General features: G+C 45.1%; 1 protein-coding gene across 5 annotated transcripts in view; it reads left to right on the forward strand.

Moving 5' to 3' along the window:
* Window positions 1-14221, forward strand: part of PC (pyruvate carboxylase) — a 2561538-nt gene that overhangs the window by 496184 nt on the left and 2051133 nt on the right. The gene's annotated exons all lie outside the window — the stretch shown is intronic.

A 14221-nucleotide genomic window follows, 5' to 3' on the forward strand; every position in this document is an offset into this window, starting at 1 on the left:
ATGAAATGTCATCTAGCGCTGACCAATGAAACGAGATCCTCCCGTGTGTTTCCACCCCTAGGGGCTATTGGTTAGCGGCCTGACCTCTATCCTCATCTGAAGGTGGACCGAAAGGTGGTTGGTGTGCCCATGGCTGCAGTCTGATTAAAAACCAGAGCCCAGGAAATCCGATGTCCACCCATCACCTAGGTGGTCATTTTATTGAGCATATTAAATATAAAAGAGGAAGCTGGTCTTTAGTCTGTGGGTTATTACAGGTATCTCGATTGAACAAGTTATTCCAGAGGAGTAATGGAAGCAAATTCGAAGTTTGGGCAACACCGTGCCATCAGAAAGCAGAAACTTAAGGAAGAGGCCGTCTGTAGTCTTTTCTCAGTACCTCTAATAGAAGGTGGACGAATCAATTTGATAAATGTATGCAGGGGGATGGATGGATGAATGATAGTAGGACAGGAGAGCCTGGTGAAACGCAAGCGCTTCTGCTAGGAGCACATGCAAGTCTGTAGTAATTGATACATAAGGTGATGGTATTGGGTGCAGCAAAGGGTGCGTGAGAACTGAATACCAGCGAAGAGATGGACGTACGTTTCTGCCAACGTATGCTATGCAATGTGGGTACATAATTCCCATTTTGGAAGTCTTGAGTGCTTAACTGCTAATGCAGTAGTCCGGCACGATTGCTTCACTTCTACCCCAGCTGACTCAAGAGTGCTTGGCTGTGAAAGTGCAATGAGGCGTGCGGACATATACCAAACGATGATGTGCATGCACTTTCCAGTCGGAGCACTAACCTACATGATGAGATACAGATTAAATCCTAGTTCCGATATCGCAGCACTCCCGTGTGGGCTCACAATGCCTGTGGCTGCATTCATAATCCCAGAGTATTTGAATATTTTGTTTACATTCTATCAGAAATGTAAAATTACTGTGACAGTCTAGACATCAGATTGTATGTATAGGGGCGTTGAATCAGACTTCTCGCTATTCAGGGTCGTTGGGTGAAGGTGTGTGGCGTATCTGACACACATGCGGAGTGAGTGATTGAACTGGTTAATCCAGAGTGCTGTACCCTCTTATCCTTCACAGCAACAGATCTTGCAACATGATTGATTGGGTTGTGCTTTTCATGCGAGTAGAATGCCTGCAGAATAGACGAGGATTTAATGGCTGACTAGGTGTTCTTGGGTCTTTGTCCGGACTCAAGCTCAGTGGTTGGATGTTTTTGGGATGTTTGCACGTGAACACCCAGAGACTGTGTTCTGTGTGAGAGGCCTCGGGGGGCTTCTCCCGGGTAAGGCTGTCTGGCCAGTGTCCATAGGGGTCAGACGGAAGACTTGGCCTTCTCCCTGAGCTCCAGCAAGGCTGAAACCTTGAAGTGGTTGGCTTTGGGGCTACTGCTACTGCACAGATGCTATGAAGGAGGTAATTACTTGAGGTCCCTCAGGGGGCTAAGGTTTAGCTGTGAGGGGACACTGCAATGCAATCACTTGAACTTCAGCAGGATAACACTTCCTGGAACCTCGAGGGTCTCCATCTGTAGTCATAGGGCCAGGCAGGGAGTTGGCCACTTCTCATTAAGCAGGGAACTAGGTAGGAACCTGCCCGAGCACAGTTGCATAGCAGGGGTGGGGTCAGGCAGTGCACCATGGTTTAGTTGTAGGCTCACTGGGTCTATGATGACATCTGGCTTATTGGATACGTGCTCTTTTGGGTAGGTGAGGGCAGGTTGTGGTGGGGAAATGGACATTGAGCCTACCATGGTAACGGAGTGCCCTGAGTGGGTAAAAATACAAGTCCCAGGCTGTGTTCCCCCTTGCATCCCATCGAGCTCCTATCTTCACTTCGCATGTCAATAGGTTTGGCTGATAAATGGCGCTTGCACTGCATCTTAATAGCCCAAACCAATTCAAGGCGCCAATAGAAACTGCTTACTAAAAGGTGCTGCAGAGTGGGAAAGATTTATTCGGACCTGGCTCGCTACAGGAATAAGTTTAAGGGTTAATTTTATGGGCACATTTACATACTTGCATATGACCTAAAGTGCAATCCAACGCTACTTGAGATGCATGACACCCTTCGATTTTAAAGGACGTGGTTCCACCTGGTGTCGTTTTCGGTGGGGTTCCTGGGAGGCTGAGATCATGCATCTGGGGGCGAAGCACAATTTTGTGGACTGCACCCCTTTGGTGACAAAATAACTTGTGAGATTTTATTTAAATTCTCCTTAACCTACCCACGGATATGTTGACTGTACCTGTCACACTGAAGTGATGGTCTTCATTTTTCCCTAAGACGCACCCTCTATTGCTCTGAATAAGTTGAAGGCCAACCCGCATGCAATACTGTACCTCTCCCTGCCAATCCTCATGCTTTTGAGCTTACAGGAGTCGCATTGTTCCTCTTTTGTCTTTTTTTCCAGTCTTTTCAGCGTTGTTCTGGGTATCAGCGTTGGCTTTTTCTTTATATCTTTTCTTGTGTGTTTTGTTTACGATCATTCTTTTTGCCTTTCGATCTTGTTCCTTCTCCCCTCCCTTTTTTCTTTCTATAGTGATGCTCCTCTGTATTATTTTTAACTGAAGTTACCCACGCCCTTCCTCCTTGCCATCTCCCTCGCATCCATCAGGCCTAGTATATTTCTCCTGTCATTGATGCGAGGCCATCATTATTGTGAAAATGTTCCCTTTTATAATGGCTGTCCCGCCTGCCCTCTGCCGGATCTTCTCTTGACCCTTTGATGGCACCGCATAGTTGGCCGTGCAGCGGAGCCCATATTGAGGGCACTGGCGGGCCCTGTTCACCAACAGCACTTATGGTGCCGAGGCGTCTGGGAAAGGGAAATGATTGGATTGCCTCTCGCCCATTGCAGCAGGCCTGCAGCAGTAGCCTCTTTAATGTGAACATTTTACGAGACACTTACCATCTCTCTCTTTTTCCCATCCGTAATGAACTTGGATGAAGCTGTTCGGCTATTTTTATTATCATCATTTCTTTTCCCCCTCATGAGAAGATGCAGAGTGTTTAGCCTCCAGGACATCTGTGCGATTGGTTAACAAATGATTGCCATCTCAGTTACTATGTAACAGGGTGATTGCATTACATCTCGGGGAAAGGGAGCGAGCGCTGCCTTCAGTTCATTTTCTCTAGCCAAGTATTTGTCTCCCAAAGCCATCATGGAAGCAACACAACAGCGGCAGTTTTTCAAGCATAATTCGTATAAACATTTTACATTCCTCCCGTTTTAGCACACACCTTCTCTGCTGCTAGTTGAAGGCGCTGATTTGACAATCCCTCATATGTTTATTTGGGATGTGGGAAGACTCTCTGCCACCAAGTAAAATCTATATTCACCGCTCTGAGAGGACTACTTCCTTAACGTGATGCTGTTAATGCCTACTGAGTTGTGAAGAGCTGGAGACTATGTATTACTTGTCTCGTCTAATGGATTACTTCACGGTGTGCAGTCTGATTCCAATGAAGTCCTTGGATGCCACCTTGGAGCAGTAACACATTTCAGTGGGATACCATCTTTGGTCAATTCTTAGGCGCTCTTTGAGGAATTGCCTAGATTTTTAAATGGGCTACTTCATTTACATGCAAAATTTATTCTCCAGTCTACTAAAAGGATTTCGGGTAAGGTTTAGTTCAGTGTTGATGCTGGTTTACTTAAAGGGAAAGCGCGCTAAAAAAATGTTGTCTTAAGAGATGGGCAATTATCAAAAACATACATTAAAAGTTTCTATGTAAAGTTTTGAGCAAATGATGTTTAAACCCCTTTAATTTCAAGCACTAGGAGGCATCCATTTTGTGAAATGGATGAGCCTCCTGTGCTTGTGTTTAATCTCTGCCCTCGCCCCCCGGCACTAATGAAGCAAAAGCTACCGACTGGTAGCTTTTATTGCAGCGGCTTTTGCTTCATTATTGCCGGGGGGCGAGGGCAGAGATTAACACAAGCACAGAAGGCTCATCCATTTCACAAAATGGATGCCTCCTAGTTCTTGAAATTAAAGGAGTTTTTTAGTATTATACATTGTTGTGACATAAAGTGGGACCAGTCGCTGAGATAGCGCTGGGTCCCACTCTTATGTCACTAATTTCTTGTAGGGGTGGATGTCAACCTTGATGTTGTGATTGAGGCCTTGCAAGTTGACTCACTTCCCGATGTACCCTTTGCATGCCATAAATGCAGTTGTCAATCTGTCTGTGGCCTCCACCTCCTCTGTGATGTCATCCGTTATCATGTTGTTCAACAGGTACTTGGGGATGTCCTGGAGGCACTGGTCTGGCAGTTGATGTAAGGATGGTGCAGAGTGTCACAGACAACACAAATCACTTTCAATACCATGGGCAGTTTAAGGGTCTGCGTTACATTTTTGTGGGATCTAGGGCAAGTCCTCTTGTCTTCTGTTGGAATTTCCTCCCCCAACCCCGGACTTCCGTAACCCCAAGTTAGTGCTACTGAACATTAACCCCTGTAGACTAGTGGCTGTCTTAGGCTACTGGTGGTTCCCTGAAACGATTACTCTGCACACCCCCAGGGCTTTCCAAACTATCCCTACTAATAAGATGTTGCTGTTAGAACGGTAAAGTTAGGAAGTGTGCCCTAAGATTCACCTGGTTTCACTCATGTCCATGGTTACCTCACCCTTTTATTCTACCTGTTCCTTTCCTGTCTCCTCCCATAATTTTCCCGTTCCTCCAATGTTTCATACCTCTCTCTCCTGCCTCTACCCTTTCTGTTCCCATTCTCCTACTCTACTACCACTGCTACACTTCCTTCCTCCTCTTGCTGCTATGCTGCCTCCTCTGGCTGCTGCTGCGCCACCTCCCCCACTACACAAATACCCTCCTCTCACTCTATCATTTGCTTCACATTCCCTCCTTACGCTAATGTTTCCTAATTCGCCACACAAATGCACACACTCAAATTACAGAATCACTTTTGCTCCCAAACCAATACCTCGCCTGCAGCATAAAACTCCTCCACAAGCCACGGCATCCACTTTCCGCCTGATGTTCTCTTGATCCATCTTTCCTGCTGATCTCATCCAGGTAATCCGCACTTCCTGTTTCCTGTCCCCTACTTAAATATCTCTCCCTCTGTCCTGGTTGGACAGCTTTCCCTAGCCAATCTGGTGTATTCATTCCACGGGGGGCATATGTATTGAGTATGATGGTTTAAATAGTGGACTAAGCCCTGGCCACTCTTCCTGCATGGTCCTCCCGTGGAGTGTAACTGGTAGCTGAAACATGCCAATGTCTATGTTCGTTTCCTGGTTCTCCCTTCGAATTTGGGCAGGGGGGCTTTGGTTAGGGGGGAGGGGTATCTTGTTCTTTTTGGGTTCGTTGGTGATCCTGGGGCATATATATCTTGCCGCGTGTGTGCCGGGTCCCTCCGGCAACTCTGCTTGCCTCCCCATGCTACTGTGTAGGACTGCAGCCTTTCTCCCATGGTCTACCAACACTGGGGCTCTTTGGTGGCCACAGAGTCCTGCTTCATTCTGGCGACCCATCGCTTTTTCCTTCCCACCCTTGGCGTTGTGCCACCACTCCCATTGCTTTGACTGTAGACCGTTTTATGGGAAATGGTCAAATTCACAGATATGGCATGAGTCAAAAGTGGTCTGCGCAGTAACCTCTCTGCAGGGGAAGAGGGCATAGTGTCTTGTCTTCTCCAATATTGCCGTCCACCTCAGGGTCACTACTGACTGTAGCTTATTTTGTAGCAGGGCCTGCATTGTTACAAGAGTCTGAAACCCTTCAACCGCCCAATATTGCTGGCGGAAACCTCGAATTGTTTGACCAGCACCTATAGCTTGATCTGTATGGCGCTCACTAGTTCTTGTGGGTCTGTGTGTCTGGTCATAATGCCCCCTCTCAGGAGTACTTGCTTTTGAGGCCTTGGGTATACAGTGATGGGGAATTTGCCTTGTTTTTCCAACTGGGGAATGGGGAGTCCCATGCTCCACTCTTTGTATTCCGTCACCACCTGAAGGCTGCCAGTCGTCTTGGAGCGTCTTGAGAAAGGAATGTGGTAATGCTAGCAGGAGCTACCTTCCTGGTTTTATTTTATTTTATTTTTTATTTTTAGCTTGCATTTTCTCGTTTACAGCGGTGTGGTGACCACTGTGTAGATTGATCCTGAGTCACTAATAAGATGATCACTTTACCAGCATTGATTTACCGTAAGCCACATTGGGGCACTTCTCCTCCTGTGGTCCACCTAAGACTAAGATCATGTCGCCCAACATCTTAAGAATCTAGAGTGGCCACATTTGTGATCCTGGTTTGTTGGCATCTGCTTCCTTATTTGCACACCTTGGTTCATCTGACTGCATCCCCAGACTGGCCACTTATTGGAAGCTGAGATGTTCATGGAGCTGCTGCACCTGTGGCTATGATCCTGCCCCACCATTTTCTGCACCAGGGCGCTGTGTGCTTCCCCCGCCCCCTTATTTTTTTTTCCTTGGCTGTGTGTGTTGCTTTGAGTCTATTGGCATTTAGGGTATACCCTTGGTTGAGTTGTTGTCCATTCTCAATAATGAGGGCTTTTCTCCATGTCGGCTACTAGTCTAAGACTTTGGCTATCATAATCACCTGTTCTGGTATGATAAGTCATTTATAACGCGTCTGTACACAATGCGTCTATGCAGGGATCCATAGCTTACCAGTCTCCACTTGACATTTTTATTGTTGGTTTACACGATCACCTGACCTTGGTTGAACTGACCATGGAGTTTGGTGAAATTGCAGGTAATAAAAATCAACTGGACAGCTCCAACAAATATTTCAAAAGGTTCACTCAGAAGCGATTGCCTCTCCATGTTTATCTTTACCTTGGAATGTTACTTGAGTTGTGCTATAGTCCCCATGGCAGCATGGGACTGAGGGGAATATGTCTGCAGAAGTCTTGTGCTTCTGAGTCCGAGTTGGTGGATTGAAGCTACTAACTGGGAAGGGAGGGGGATTCCAGTGCAAAGGTGAAGGCTGTAGTTGTTTTTGGCTGGTGTGGAAATCGACCAATGGCAGGTGGGGGGGGCTTTACTTTTAAAATGTAATTTTGTTAATAATGCACTGAATACCAGCAGGTGGTTTCTAAGCGCGGGATCGGGCTTCGAACCTGTGTTGCACTGTATTGCCTTGCTTCCAAGACAAATGCGTTGCCCCTGAGCTGTCCTTCCTCACCCTTGCTTTGTCTAGAAAAGATGAGCTCATGCACCCACTCTTGCAGCACTTGACTGGATACATCAACCAAGGAATCTTATTATATGCAGAGGATGTGCTAGTATATTTATGGGACCCTAAGATCTCTGGACCAAGAGCAATGGAGCTGATCCAGGAATTCGCATAACATATTGGCTTAAAGATTAACTGGGGGAACTCGGTCTTATTCCTGGTACAAGGGGGTACTAACGCACTTCTGGGTAACTGTCCACTGAGGATCACAACAGATCGATTGTGTTACCTGGGCATCATGGTGAACGTAGAAGCAATTGCTATCCTGAAAAGGAACCTGGACTCTATGCATCTAAAATTACAGGAGTTTGTCGAGCACTGGCTGAGCTTGCCGATGTCGCTTCTTAGAAGGGACAACTTATTTAAAATGATGGCCCTGTCAAAATTACTATACATTCTGCAAAATAACCCAGTAAAAATCGAGAAAAAAAGGTCTTTCATAGAATTGAGAACCTACAAAGAGGGTTCCTGTGTGCACAAGGAGCCCCGTGAATAGCTCTTAAAGTATACAAGGTCAGTATGGGAAGGAGGGCTGGACCTTTGGTTTACAAAAATATTACTAGCCATCCCAACTAGTGTCAGCAAACAAATTGATTTTTGGGATTCCGGACTTGGCGCGCACTCAATGAGAATGGATAATGATGGTGGATAATTCACCCGCCCCCATAAAAATATTATATCGCAGTCCACAGGGTAAGGATCTACCACTGGTTGGGCAACAAACAATTGAAATAAGGGCTGTGACCTGGGCAATGGGATGGGGAGGGAAAGTTACTCTAGAATCACTACTGTGGAGAACACAGATACCAGAAGTCAGAAAAAAAGCAACCAGCTTCAATGGACGGCCAAAGGTGTCTATAAAGTAAGGGATATTATCCAACTGAGAGATAGCACCATTCAGACACTCGATCAGGTAGATTAATATAATCTAGCAAACAAGGATCATTGCACAAACACTTGAGACTTGCGATGATCTCAGAAGGTAGAGAACACTGGGACATCCCTTAGTACTCACCACTTGAGATGAGTACAAAGTTGGTAGAGCACTAGAATATGCAGATCACTGCACTGATCATGGATAATTATAGTAGATCCTGCTGCCGGCGAGGGGGTTCTTAAAAGATGGTGCCCTTCCGTCTTGGTGAGGTTTTAGTGGGTTTGGGTAAGAACCAGAATCTCCAAGGCGGTGAGTGGGTGATATTGGCTGTATAGTTTACTTGAACTCTCAAGCAATACATGAGAAGTCTTGTCACTTGGTATTTGGGGGTCACACCCATCTTTATGCATAGGCCCCACTGGCCGTTCAGGTTGTTGCCCAACAAGGGCCATTGCTCCAGAGCTCGCCACCTGCATGCATTTTTCCGCACATCACACACCCCTTGAAAAAGACCCATGTCTGTTCGAAATACTTGTCGGCTTAAGCGTGTAATGAAATCATCCTAAATACCAAGTGACAAGACTTCTCATTTATTGCTTGAGAGCAAGTAAACTATACAGGTCACTGACCCAGTGCCTTGGTGATTCTAGTTCTTACCCAAACCCACTCTAACCACTTGAGATAAACCCGACTCCGATGGAATAAAGGCGAAAGACACAACCACGCTGTATCAAGTCATTATTAACCACACATCCCCATCGCATTCCGAACTTAAAAGGAACAGAGACACAGATCTGGATACACTGGAAGAGGAGGATTAGAAAGAGGCCCAATTGACACCTAGAGAAGCTAGTCTATCTAGCAGGCTGTGCTTAATCCAATACAAAATACTACAGTATTACACCAGAGGGGTTACACCACCGCATAGGTTGAGTTACAGAGTCAAAGTGCCTTTGTCGCATGATGTGGTATTGCCCCAAGATACAATACTTCTGGAGAAAAGTCTTAAATACGGTGTCACGGGGAATGGTATTCCTAATCCAAATGTGCCCAAGACTGGCACTACACACATGGGGAAAGTGTGATGTCGCAACAAAATACATTTTTTTTTTCCCTCAACGGCCTTCATGGTGTCAATAAAGAGATATGGAAGTGTGTGTGGGGGCAGCTGATCGGGCACCTCAGGCATTTTGGTGCGGAGGGAAGGAATGGAGAACTGCTGGGCACTGGAGGAAAGGTTATAAAGGTCGAGAGGATGCCCTACAAAACATCAGAGGATATTGGGCAAGTAGCTAGGACAGGCGGGAGATGATTAGCAGAGATTACGCTAAGGGTGAGTTGATACCTCTGCCGAAACGGACACGAGCGAGAAGTGATCAGAGCACAAGCAGGAACTAATGATTGCCGCAGGAGAGGGGTGGAGATGGTCCGGAATGGGTTGGTGGGGACATATTTCAGTATGACTTGGTGCTGTTTTGAGTACGTTTTAATTTGTAATTGAAAATAGTAAAAATGTTATTTAAAAAAAGGAGTTGATTGGGCAAGAATGTGCAATGTTATGGTAGGGCCATTGGTGTGATCGTGCTAGGGGAGGATGTGACTCCTGGGTGTGTATACACAGTACATGCAGTGTGACTGCTGCAGGGGAAAGGGCAACAGTGGTGGAGAGTTTTCTTTTTTTAAAGCTGTTAGATCGCTTGTGATACTTACAGGTACAGTCGTATCTGGAAGCACATGATTTGCTTGGAGACAGAGAATCTTGATTCCGAGACGGGCGTGGTACCTAGTCTGCACTTCAGTATTTGAAAGCAAGTATGTCCCAAATTATGGGCAACGGCCAGGTTGCTCTTATTCTTTTGAACTTTACGGCTGCATTTGTCTTGGTGGATTTTAACATCTTATACAACAGAGTTCAGACTACCGTGCTTCTTTCTTAAATAGCAGCTGACTCAGTTTTATCAGGCAGATCGGCAAAAGTCTTTCTTAAATCCTTTATGGCACCCCCTGCTGAGCTCCTTTGTTATTTTTATGAAGCCATTGTTTGATCTTTTAGATGAGCAGTACATGTTTGTGCACTAAGCTGCTGATATGCAGATTGTGATTCAATTTACGGGTGATTACTCTACAGATTCTGCACAAGTTAACACCATTTGTAACTTGATTCATAACTGGATGGCTCATCATTGTCTAGCTTTAAATGATGGCAAAACCGAACTTCTGCTGGTTGGCTCCCAGCAAAGGCTTTCCTGGCTTCTTGGTCTGTATATGAATTTCAATATTGCTGGCTGCTGGACCCGAGACCCTTACCAAGGTAAAAAAAGTAAAAAAAAAAACCTGTGTTCTTTCACTCAACTTTGTCCATGTATGAAGGACCAAGTAATCTCATATTCATCTTATTATATGAAGCTGCTTTGGCGCATTCGGCCGTTTATTACGACTTAGAAGTGTGCCACGATTGCTACATCTATAATTGGTGCTAATATCGATTACTGCGACAGTCTTTTGGTTGGTACTGCTCAAACAAATCTAGCAATCCTCCAAGTGCTGCAAAATAGTGCAGCAAGAACAGCCTCCCATCTTAATAGAAGAGCACACACTACACCTGCTTGCAAGGCTTTATATTGTCTATCTGTTGGCATTGGCCCATCTTACCTCAAGTGGAGGCTGCAGATGAAGCCAACGACTGGATTGCTAAAATGTAGTCTGAATTATCTGCTCGTGGTGCCTTGTGTGAAATTGGAGCAGGCAGGCAAACTTACCTTTTGAGTTTATTGCCCGGTCTCTCGGTAACAAGCTGCCTGTTATGCTAAGACTGGATCCCTCACTTAGACCTTTTAAAAGAGCTCTTAAGACATTTCTTTTTAAATGAAATGTTTTAGCTTGGTTCTGGTTGATTTTAATCCTGCTGCTTCTACTGCTTTGTTCTATTCGTCATCTCTTATTCTAGTGTTATTATTGTTATTTCTTCTGGTTTAATTGTAACTGCTTTTATTGTGTGCTTTTATGATGGCGTTATTTTTATTCCTTTTATCTGTTTTTAGGTTTGTCATGCTGTTTGTGCTTGATACTTATATGCGCCCGTTTGCCATTAGGACTAAGGCGCGCTTTAAGTTTCTAAACATACACCTATGTAGTGGTAGGTGGAGTACATGGGATATAGCAAAGCTGTTAGATGGTTCACTGCCAACCTTGACTACCTCCAAAAAAGAAAATCCAAGTTTATGGTTATCTAGATGAAAAATGTGCTTAAAAAGGCATAATTGTATACAGACATTTTTGATAAATGGGGCAGAAGGTAATGTTCACAATCCTCAAGGAATTATATTAACAGCCTGTAGCACCACAGTCGCTATCCCAGCAACTCACACCCCACCCACTTCAACAAAATCTTACAGATGTAAGACAACCTGTTCAGACAACCCTACAAATAAAGTAATCATACAAGCACCTACAAAACTCCCATTCCAACCCCCTGGGAGCTTTCAGCCCTTCTGAGCGAACATCACACAACAATACTCCCAAATATGGAACCAAGAATAATAAGCACCCTGCCACCGTGACTAGTAATAACATTATTTCGCATGCTGCCCTACTCGACCCCGTTAGGTTGATTTAGCTAATTAAACTTTGGTAACAAGACTCTAAACAACCTCATTAACTAACACTCCTGCCCCCAACCCTGCCCAACTAAACCATTGCAGGTCTTGGTACCGTGTTTCCTGGACCACCCTAGACAGAGGGTGTCCAGGAAATGCCACCCACACGAGACCAACCGAAGAGGACTGACAAGCTGCTGGTTGGTCGAGGAAGCAGTAATTAGTTCATGGGGTTGATGTGGGCAATGGAGTGACCTGGAGGGATAAGCTGGGCCGTAACATGGAGGGTTTGTGTGGAAAGGGGAAGAGGACCAGACACAGTGAGCAAGGCGAGGGCGCTTGGCATGTGGAGTTCCGGGGTTCAACACCCGATGGATGGATGGATGGATGCATGCATTCTCCTGTTTCAGGCTGTTCCAAGGCAAGTAATAAGTTACTTTTTTGAGGAGCGACATTAAACGAGCAGGATATTCGCAAAGAACCACCAAACCTCACGTTTCACCTTTGCAGTACATACACACAACAGCCTTATACCTGCTAGCACCACTACAGGGACACTTGGAGCCCTCTGCATGGCAGGCAAAATCTTTTGCCCTGTCAACATGGGTGTTGCTAGGTCTGGAAAAGATATGTGGCTAGAGTAATTTTGGTATTGTTGGGGCTGGGGGCTAGCTAGCCTTTTTGGTTGTAACCCCTGAGCTTCTATCTGGGCCTACAACCAAAAGACCCAGGGCTATAGCTCCCCCCCACCCCCCAACCCCTCCTAGCAACGCCTCTGCCTGTCAAACACCATGCCTCCCCTCCAGACCAGATGTTCCCCTAGTATCCCAGTGCAAGCACCTATTTATCTTGGATTCTTCACTCTGGATATACAGACACCCACGTGTCACTCCCACAAACGACCTGGAATCCTATCCGCTCTCAGGACCTTGGTACTTCTGGCCTGCACCTCAGTTTTGCACCTGCTGCTAATCTACCCACATTAACCCTTCCTGTCCTCCCCTTTTATTTTTAAGTATTGCAAAGAACATTGGTTACAATGCAGATGTGCACGTGCAGTTGTCCATTGGGTGAAGTGAGCCCATACAATGACCTGCTTTTGTGTATAGTCCAAAGGAAATTATCGCAATTTAAAAATAAAAGAATATAATATGCACAATTCTTGGCGCCTCTTCAGTACAGCCTTATTAACTAGACCGAATTACGCAAGCGCTTCACACATCACAAAACCTAGGTGATGGGTATGTGATAGCCACACAGGGGTTAACCCAACTGGACTAATCAGTTCTACGGTGAAAGGGGTAGGAAAGACACTTTGCACCGTCGATGTTCGTTTTTTGTTTCTGACAGTAAATCCTACATTTGTCTGTAGGCAATATTGATCTTGTTGGAGGTGAAACACCATTTTGCTTTTAAGTCATTAACTGGTACGACATTGTTGGTCTGTATAGTGGAGATCTACTTCTGATGTTGATTTCTTTAGAAGTTGGGTCATGTGTTGGGCACTGCGCTGGAAAGGTAGCACAGTAGTTAGACTTACTGAGGTGTGTGTAACCTGCATGCCACTACCACCTTTCGAATCCTCTGGGGGCTAACTTTATTTTTTTTTTCTTCAAGAAGTGAGTCATGTTTATTTGTGCACACCTGTTTCTACTAAGATGTCTTAAGTATGGTGGTTGACTTATCATGCAAGATATGGTGCTTTGAAAGGCCGATTTTATTGAAGAGAATACTAGTTTAGACTTTGAGGGACACCTGCTCATTTCCTGGCTTACCGACTCTCGCAATGTTGTGCACTTGTATTCATTGGTGAAAGGGCCTGTTCGTTAAAACCGAAATTACTTGCAATGTATACAATAACACGGCAGAGGCAGTGTTGAGTTAAGCTGTCTTCACAAAGAGCATTGTTGGATTGAATGGCCTATTCCGGGTGCTGGAGGGGATCGAGTGGTAGCATATACCAGACACTGTCACTGGAGATCATATTTCCAATATGAGAGCTTGGATGCAGAATTTGCAGCATTGCACAGTAATCCTGCGGGAAGAATACAGGAGAGGTGAGCTGACGCAAATCACTCATCCGTGGGATCCTCTAATAATATTTTAGTTCAGTGAGTGCTGTAGTCTCATACAAGGCTTCATTCTATAGAGTTGTTCAAACTGCAATTATAACATTAACCACTTATATAGTGCACTCTGTAAACTAAATTCATTTTCTCAGTCATAGCAACCTCACTTGGGACACGGCTCACAGAAAAGCGAAATGTTATATATTACACTTGTTAATAAAAAGATGTCTTGTAAATGTATGGACTTTTGCAGACAGTCTACGGTTTGGTGTTGGTCATGCTTAAACATGCTTTTGTCCCAAAACCCCTCAAAGTAGGCCACACCAGCATTGATTAACTTTTTTTTCTTGTTCGTTTTCTTCTTTTTTTTTTTTAACTCTTTCTGCAATTTCACTGCCGCACTTGTGTTATATGACTTCTTGAAACCTCTCATATGGTTAGAA

This window comes from Ambystoma mexicanum, chromosome 2p (assembly GCF_040938575.1).
Source record: "Ambystoma mexicanum isolate Mex_15411 chromosome 2p, UKY_AmexF1_1, whole genome shotgun sequence".
NCBI lineage: Eukaryota > Metazoa > Chordata > Amphibia > Caudata > Ambystomatidae > Ambystoma > Ambystoma mexicanum.